This window comes from Macaca nemestrina, chromosome 12, assembly GCF_043159975.1.
Source record: "Macaca nemestrina isolate mMacNem1 chromosome 12, mMacNem.hap1, whole genome shotgun sequence".
Taxonomy (NCBI): domain Eukaryota; kingdom Metazoa; phylum Chordata; class Mammalia; order Primates; family Cercopithecidae; genus Macaca; species Macaca nemestrina.
Window position 1 is genome coordinate 111,397,810 of NC_092136.1, and position 9,294 is coordinate 111,407,103.

General features: G+C 40.9%; 1 protein-coding gene across 7 annotated transcripts in view; it reads right to left on the reverse strand.

Annotated features, from left to right (window-relative positions):
* Positions 1-9,294, reverse strand: part of LOC105493625 (BTG anti-proliferation factor 4) — a 113,195-nt gene that overhangs the window by 11,170 nt on the left and 92,731 nt on the right. For 3 of the 7 annotated variants that reach the window (XM_071075961.1, XM_011761433.2, XM_071075962.1), the window contains one exon: positions 2,424-2,507. The exons of 1 other annotated variant lie outside the window; for it this stretch is intronic. The gene's annotated coding sequence lies outside the window, so the exon portion shown is untranslated. Of the gene's footprint in view, positions 1-2,423; positions 2,508-6,735; positions 6,934-7,193; positions 7,343-9,214; positions 9,284-9,294 lie in introns of those variants that run through there. 3 more of the 7 variants (XM_011761432.2, XM_011761435.3, XM_011761429.2) reach the window with 3 other exon arrangements.

Consider the following 9,294-nt stretch of genomic DNA (forward strand, 5'->3'; position numbering starts at 1 on the left):
ATCCCCATCTCTTAATGTATACAAAATTAACTGTAGATGGATTAAAGACATAAATGTAAAACTATAAAAACCAAAACTATAAAAATCCTAAAAGAAAACCTAGGAAAAACCCTTATGGACATTGGCTTAGGCAAATAATTCATGATGAAGATTCCAAACACAAATGCAATAAAAATGAAGATAGGGAAATAGGACATAAACCAAAAGTTTCTGCACAGCAAAACAAATAATCAATAGGATAAAAACACAACCCACAGAATGGAAGAAAATATTTACAAATTATACCTCCAACAAAGAATTAGTATTCAGAATCTACAGGAAATTCAAACAACTCATCAAACAAAAAACAAACCAATTGAAAACGGGGCAAAGAACATGAACAGGTATTTCTCAAAAGAAGAAATACAAACAGCTAACAAATATATGAAAAAATGCTCAACATCATTAATCATCAGAGAAATGCAAATTAAAACCACATTGAGATACCATCTCACTCCAGTCAGAATGGCTTTTATTAAAAAGTCAAAAAGCAACAGATGTTGATGTGTATGCAGAGAAAAGGGAATACTCACACACTGTTGGTGGGAATGTAAATTGATTCAACCTCTATGGAAAACAGTATAGAGATATCTCAAAGAACTGAAAATAGAACTATCATTGGACCCAGCGATCCCACTACTGGGTATCTACCCAAAGGAAAAGAAATCATTATATTAAAAAGATACCTGTACTTGTGTATTTATTGCAGCACCATTTACAATTAGAGCAAAGTCATGGAATCCACCTAAATGTCTACCAACTGTCGATTGGATAAAGAAAATATAGTGTGTATATACAGCATGGAATGCTACATAATCATAAAAAAAGAATGAAATCATGTCCTTTGCAGCCACATGGATGGAGCTGGAGGCCATTACCCCAAGTGAACTAACCCAGAAGCAGAAAATAAAATATTACATATTCTCACTTGTAAGTGGGAGCTAAACAAATGGTACATGTAGAAATGAAGATAGAGAAAATAGACTCTGGGGAGTCCAAAGGGGACGGTTGAAAAATTACCTACTGGATATAATGCCTAATATTGGGGTGATGAGTACAGCAGAAGCCCAATGCCCAATATTATGCATGTAATACCCATGTACCAAACAAGAATATGTACCCCTTAAAAAAAAGAAACCAAGATAACTTACTAAAAATAATTCAGAGTGTAAGAAAATGTTCCTATGTACAACACTCTATACTAATATAATAAACGTGTATATGTATCAGCACTCTATACCGTTATAGTAAAATGCTGAATTCAAAATGCAATTAGAATATAAGAGAATAATACTCTCTTACTAATGGAACATACTAATTTTAGAGTGACTATATTAAGTGCCAAAGGTATTACAGAAGAGAAAGGATCAGGAAGAACTAAAGGTACTAGGGAAGATTTTACCTAGGAAGTAGAATTTGAGCTTGATATTTCAACAAACTGTAAAGGAGCTAAGAGCAGGAAGGACAATGTGAACTTTACTACATGTAAGCATGATAAAATCCTTGAGATATATTCTATGAATATAGAGGAAATAAAGATAACAAATGAGGATTATGTAAATTTTTCAACTAAATATAAGTTTCCCACTTAAAAAAAAAAAAAAAAAAAGGCTTAAGTGCCAAATAAGGACAGTGGAAATAAAAACAAGAGTAAGTAGACACAGAGTGATGTCTAAGAGGATGGCATAAAGTATTTTCATTCTTGTAAATCAATTAATTAACAGGATAATCAGTCCATTTTCTCCTTGTGGCTTAATAGAGTTACAGAATACACCCTAGAGCTCTTAAGAAGGAGAAAGTATATTAACTTTCTTCAACTGTGCATTCAGACCACTAACTAGCTTACTGAAACCTTAAAATTACTTTTATAAACCTGAAAATCTGTGTGAGGGTTTTTGTTTGTTGGTTGCTTGGTTTTTTTGTTTGTTTGTTTGTTTTTGGGTTTTTTTGGTTTTTATTTTTAAGAGAGATGACAGAGGCCAATCAGTACTGGGACAAGGCCAGGAAAGTTCATCTCTTTAGTTCTAACCTAGAGAAGATCATTGATCCTTCATTAACTCAATGAATAAAGCCCTGGACAAAAAAAATCTGGTAGAGCCAATCCAATCATCTGCTACCTATGGCTAATTCTTTACTGACCAAACCAAACCTTGGTGGTGCCAATGCAGCAGATTCTCTTGAATTCCTAAGTGTATGAATTTTAAAACAGCTTGGTTTTTGTGAGAGTCCTCTCTTCCGTTTCCTGTGGGCTAACCCTTCCCAAGATTTACTTCTTCCTGTCAGCCCCTGAAGAGGAGAGGGATCCTCTCAGATTTGATCCTGAGCCTTCTGTTTTCCTCATTCTATTCTCTATTCGAGATTAATATATTGCTGTCATCACTTACTCTGGCGTCCTTGATAGCAGGGACTGGTAGGTCAACGAAGAATCAGCCAGCAGACCTTTCTTGGAGAACTCCTCGTGACTTCAACTATCAAGAGGATAAAAGAGCTTCAGTCTCTTTTCAGTTCTGGTCTCCTGCCAGGGTTCTAACTCCACATATCTAACTCCACCACAATATTCTTCCATGACCTAAAACTAAACATGCCTACACCTAAAATCACAATTATTCTCTGACTAGATTTCCCCCTCAACACCTCTACTTGTCATCGAAGTCTGGAAGTTAATCTTATTCTGTTTGTTCACTTGAACCAGTTACCAACCAAGTTATGCAAAGTTTCCTTCGCAAAGTTTCTCTCTTCATCCCGTATTTTCTACATCACCTCATACTGAAATTTACTAACCTCGTAAATGGTCTTTCAGTCTCCTCTGTCTGTCCCTCTTCTAATCTATGCTACTTTATGAATCCTTGTAAAACAACACATTTTATGCATCTGGGGCTCCTTGAGCCGAATAATGAAATTGAAACTCCCTGGGCTTTTTTTTTTTTTTTTTTTTTTTGTGAACTTCATAGAAATGTATGAGTAGGCAGGTAAGTAGGATCATGGAGGACTTTAAATGTTAAAGTCCTCTTTAATCTTGTTTCCCCAATGGGAACACACTCATTGCTTTTCCAATTGGCCTCATACATTACAATCTCCATAAATTTGCTTGTGTTTTTCCTTCACAAATCGCTCCTGCTACCAAAACATTCCCTCTTCATCTCTAGTATTTTTGCTTCTAGGCTCAGTTCAATCTCATCTTTTCCATAGAGACTTCTCTGTGTCCTAACCTTTGATAATTTTCCTTTTCCTTTTTCCTAAATGTTGGCAACAATGAAGTTTGTATTAGTCATCAGGATTCCTGAAGCACTTTTTCATATAACCATCTTCATACTAAACAATTATATATAATATAAATAGAATATGTAACACAAACATGTGTTCTTAATCTATTACTATAAGTTATATTAATATTAAGATATATTCATATTACATACTAATATAATTAACATATTAATTATCTATATATACACACATTGTCCATCTTACCAAGTAGACCACATAAATCCCTAGAGATTGTTCTCTAAAGATGGAAAATATGCAAACTGCTCCTACTGAAGCCATAACTAAGAGCTTTGGCAACTTTAACTATAAAGACTATTTTGTTAGACTGCTTATGATTTACCTGAAAGATAAATTAACATTTTATACTGAAAGCAACAGTATTGATTAATCAATAAATATAAGCAAGAAGCTAATTAAGAATCTGGTGCACTCTTACTAATGAGAGTACAATAAAATGGAACTAGAAATATGGAATTATAAAAACTGCTGGCAGTTCATTTTAGCTCAAAAGAAAATCTCCTCCCATAAATAGATTCAATGATTTTTAGTTCTTCAAAGGCACTGAATTGACTTCAATTTAGTCTTGCTTCAACATATAAACTAGTTTCTAGGTATACTATCATGAAGGTTAATAATCTGACATTTATTGGTCTATAAACCAAGATATGGTTTTATATTTCCTACAAGTAATATAAAAACAGGTTTAGGCCGGGTGCAGTGGCTCACTCCTGTAATCCTAGCACTGTGAGAGGCCAAGTTCTGGTGGGGGGGGTGGGGTGGATCACCTGAGGTCAGGAGTTCGAGACCAGCCTGGCCAACACAGTGAAACCCCATCTCTACAAAAATTACAAAAAATTAGCCAGGCATGGTAGTGGCTGCCTATAATACCAGCTACTCAGGAGTATGAGGCAGAAGAATCGCTTGAACCCAGGAGGCGGAGGTTGCAGTGAGCCAAGACCACGCCACTGCACTCCAGCCTAGGCAATAAGAGCAAAACTCTGTTCCAAAAAAAAAACAGGTTTAAAAAGAAACTGCTAAAATCCAGTAATTTCTAATTAGTCTAATTCTTCATTTCTTCCTCTTCCAATAACATCCTTCAAAAGCTGTGGGAGATGGTGAGTTTGTATATATTGAAGGGAGGGATATGTTGTCTCCATTGTCTCCATTTTTCTTTTTCTTTTTCTTTTTTTTGAGACAGAGTCTTGCTCTGTCACCCAAGCTGGAGTGTAGTGGCACAATCTCGGCTCACTGCAACCTCTGCCTCCCAGGTTCAAGCGATTCTCCCACCTCAGCCTCCCAAGTAGCTGGAACCACAGGCGCACACCACCACGCCCAGCTAATTTTTGTATCTTTAGTAGAGACAGGGTTTCACTATGTTGGCCAGGATGGTCTCTACCTCTTGACTTCATGATCCGCTCGCCTTGGCCTCCCAAAGTGTTGGGATTACAGGTGTGAGCCACCACGCCTGGCCCATCTCCACCTTTTCTAATTGCCAATTCCCATCAATCTAGTCTTGTATCTAGAAGTGGTAAATTAAGTCAACATAAATGTGCCAAAGCTAAAGCAGAAGGTATTTGTTTTCTATACTCTTCTTGGTTTCCTCTTAATCATCAACCTTGTCTCTCCTGACGGCTCCTTTTCCATCTCCCTAATCACCAAAAGCCCAGAAATTAAAACAGTAAACAATTCCCCTGAAAGGTACCTTCCTGGTACAGTCTAAAACAAATGCAATCTTCTGTGTGGGCATTTAAAACACCACAAGCATTCTTACTTAGATTAAATCATGGGTCTCCCTGGTCTCCAGGCATGCCTAGACATGAACCATAGAGGGAATGAGATCCTTGGAGTTTCTCTAGTAACTGCAGGCCAAATCAACAGCAACCCTAAGAACAAGCATTCTTTTTTTTTTTTTTCAACAGAACTAGGCCACACACATTTTTTGTCGTTATTTAAATTTTTAGTTGTACTACATAGAAAATAAACTCATTTTAAAAAGTTATTTCAGTAGGCAATGCATCTTGATGACTTTTACATATGAATTTTATTTTTTATTACTTTTGGAGAAAAGTCTGTAGAAACCTACTTTTCAAGGCATCTAACACAACCATTGCCTTGGATGGCAGCAATCCAGCTCAGGTAAGATATTTAAGATGCACCTAATAATCGTAAAACATCAGTTGGGAAGAAGTGTTCAATATAGTATTGGGTAAAAGTGACTAACAATTTGGTAGAAGATAATCGTTTTTATAACTATCTCCTAACCAAGACTTCTCTAAGTCTGCATATTGTTAATGGAATGAAGACTATTTTGCTCCTAGTTTCACGTATGTATATTTAAGTGAATGTAAGTCATTTATGTAATGTGTGCTAAAACACTGTGCCCCTCCCAAAGATAAGATGAATACAAAATACAGTTATTGTAGATGGCTTGTCTTTCACAATTTAATTCTACAAGTTAATTTTTATAATTAACATTTTATGTGATATATATTTTATATTTTGGTTTCTTTCCCTTCACTTCGGGGTGTACGGAACAAAGTATGCATTTGGGGAAAAAAAAAGTGCTGTCTTTCATATGCAAAGAAAATGCTATAACTTACTCAAACATCCTTGGGCAGTTCTTTAGTTGTTTTAATAGTGTAATTTTGGTGTTTGTATTGAATGATCCAGATGACCTGCCCCTGTTCATGTTACTAGTGGCATCTATGAGACCATTTGCTGGTTTTAGGGAATCAATCTATAGATGGGAAGTTTTCTTTTACAGAAACTAATTTAGAACTAAGTCTTTTGTGTCAGCAATGAGTGCTCTATACTGGATGCATGAAGACCATATTTCTAGGGGAAGCTGCTTCCAGCTGAATTTCACAAGGTGAGGATAAAGAGAACATTCCTTATCCTCTCCTGATTCATTCATTAAAGGCAAAGAGGGGAAGGAGTAACTAAAGGAAAGTTATTAGCAGAGATCTCCCAGAAGTCCTCTGTAACTGTCCCTTTTGCCCAACTGTAACAAGATATTTTCTGGCATCCACAGCTCTAAACCTGAATATCCAAATGTACTCTTGCATCAAGGATCTACTCAAGTCTCATCTCCTCTGGGAACCTTCTTTGACCTATTACAGCTCTCATTAACGGCCTCCCTTCTATTTCTATCAGTCCCTAGTTTAGTAATTTATTATATATATATACTGTCTTGAATGGTATGGCCTTGATCTCAAGAGGACCACGATTTGATGTAACTAACAAGCTGCCTGGCTCACTATTTGACTAGAAGGCTCAGCCTTCGCATCACCGCATGGCCCTCTAAGACTATAAGGCCAAGTCTCCAACAGAGCACAAAGGTGCAGATGAGACTCTCAAAGGCATCCTCCCACGTGTCAGAGGCTACCCAAGCCCACCTCCATTTGGAAAATTCAAACCTATAATTTGAGGTACCTGGGAAGCCGCTTTCCCAGGGCAGAATGGGCACGGAAACTGGGTAGGCTTGGGGGCTTCTTGGGGAATGAGGGAGTGGAGCTCTTTGTCCCTCCTGCTAGATCAGAAAGAGAAATGTCTCAAGAATCTGGGCCTCCATCTTCTAGGCGTCTCCCTGGAGGCCCTTCAGGGACCGCCCACAGCCCCTTCTCTCAGCCTCCTCCCTTCCCCCACCCCTCCCCCACCTGTCCCCCCCCCCGCCCCCACCGCCCGGTCTCGCGCCCGCCCCGCCCCTCGGCCCGCGGGGTTCCAAGGACGGTTGGTCGCCCCCGCCACAGTCGCTCGGCCGCTCAGAGCTGCGGGGCGCACGGGGTCGAGAGAGCCAGCTCTAGGGTTTGGGGCTGGGAACTGAAGCCTGGCGTGAGGGAAGTGGGAGCCCGGGCCGAGGAGGCGAAGGGGAAAGGAAAAGCGAGGCGAACCTGAGCGGGAGGGTCCTGAGAGGAGCGAGAGGCTGCGGGAAGGGGAGGCCCGGCACTCCCGAGGGTCACCGGGGTCGGGGCGCGGCCCGGGAGGGCGCGGGTCCTCCCCGGCAGCGCCGCCCGCTGGCCCAACTACCCGTGCTGTGCGCGGCGAGGCCGGCGGGGATCCCGCTGGGCCCGGGGTGTCCTCGGAGGCCGCTCGCGCCCACCCATGGTCGGGCGTCCCCTGGTGAAATGGGGTCCTAGGCGGGCCCCGACCCCGCGACCCCGCGTCGGCGCTGCGGACCGTCCGGGAGCTGCAGCCGCGGACGCCCAGTGCTCGGTTTGTAGGCAGTGTCATTAGCTGATTGTACTGTGGTGGTTACAATCACTAACTCCACTGCCATCAAAACAAGGCACAGCATCATCCGCCGCCCGGCCGGGAAGAGGACGCCGGCTCTGGCTGCCCGCAGCCTTCGAGAGGAGAAGGTGCCTGAGAAGCGCGGCGTCGGCGTGGGTCCCGCGCTGGCATGCTTCGCGAGCGCCCGCTGCAAGTGCGAGAAAACCCGCGGTTTCTCCAGATACAGTTAAACTGTTAGCTCTCTCTCTAGGAGTCACAGAAGATGAAACAGTCTCATACCAGGAAAGCAAAATCCCTGGAGGTGAAGCCCCTCCACCCATGTAACGGTTAATACTGTATATGATTCACTGTGTCTATTTGCCATTGTCTAGTAGAATATTCACCAAGCCAGCAACTCAGTGGATCTTCAACTCAACCAATGAATTGCCTGTCACAACGTGTGGGGGTACCAACTTGAGACTGCAATTTTTTTTTTCATGAGTCTAGTTACCAGGCAGTGTAGTTAGCTGATTGCTGATAGTACCAATCACTAACCACACGGCCAGGTAAAAAGATTTGGGAATTCATCCAAATGAGCTGCCTGTGCATCATCAATGTGTGTGGGGAAGAGGGGTGTTGGAAAATGCTGATTTCATCCATTGCCTATTAATTGCTCAGCCAAAATTTAAAAATCAACATTTTAGCTACTAAGAATACAGTGTATGTAATGTGTATGTATGTGGGGTTTTTTTTTTTTTTTCAATATTCCTTCAGGCTCTTAATGAAAATTTTAGATAAAATGGGGAATATGATTTTTTTCTTAGCTGATTGCTGTATGTTATTATATGAACATGTGATTATTAACTTCTTGAGACTATATTGTTACTAATATTTTGAAAGAATAAAGTGCCATAAAGACATAAATTGTGGTTATTGTCATGTGTCCATTTCCTTTGCTAAATTGGCTTTATGATGTCCATCTCAGTTCCTGCCACAGTAATCTTAACTTTTCTATCAATGAAGTGGTTAAGTTGTTCCTGCCATGACAAAAATCTCCCGGGAAAGCTATTCACACACACACACTTGTTAATACTTTTATAAGAATACATTAACAAAATTTTTCATACTTTTTTTTCTGTGAAGGGGCTCTGTCCATTCATTAAGATATATCCCTTCTTTTAAGTCATCATTTACAACTGTTGCAGTCTATGCAACTTTTAGTGGGAGTGATTAGTAAATGCAGTTACACTTAAAATCCAGATTGTTTCCTAAGATTTAAAGGATTCAGAATTTTAAAATCACACAAACTATACACATGGGCATATATCTGCCCAGTTCAGGTCTCTAGCTCCCAAGGGCTAGGCTTTCAGCCATGAATTCTCCAACGCAACGTTCTCAGAACTTCCACGTAGCAGGTGCTGTCCCTGGCAATCTGGTTTGGAAGGGGGGATTGGGGTGATGGGGCTGAGGAATTTACAGTTTATTTAGCTATTTTTGGAGGGGGAGGGGAGAGGATGTGGCAGGCCCACTGAGGATATAAGAAGCTAAAGTACTCCCCCACTAACTCCAACAGGACACAACCCAAAGTGTATGTTTTGACTCTCCCCTATCTACTCCAAGGTTTGGACTGGTCCCAAAACCTGATCACCACAGGAGTGGGCTTCCGACGGCCCCCACGCGCGTGGTGGATCCCAACACCTACCTAGGAAACCGAAGGCTGCCGGCAGGGGCTGGTACCAACTTGGCGGTTCTCGGAGGGGCGGGATGGGGGCGGGGCGGGGG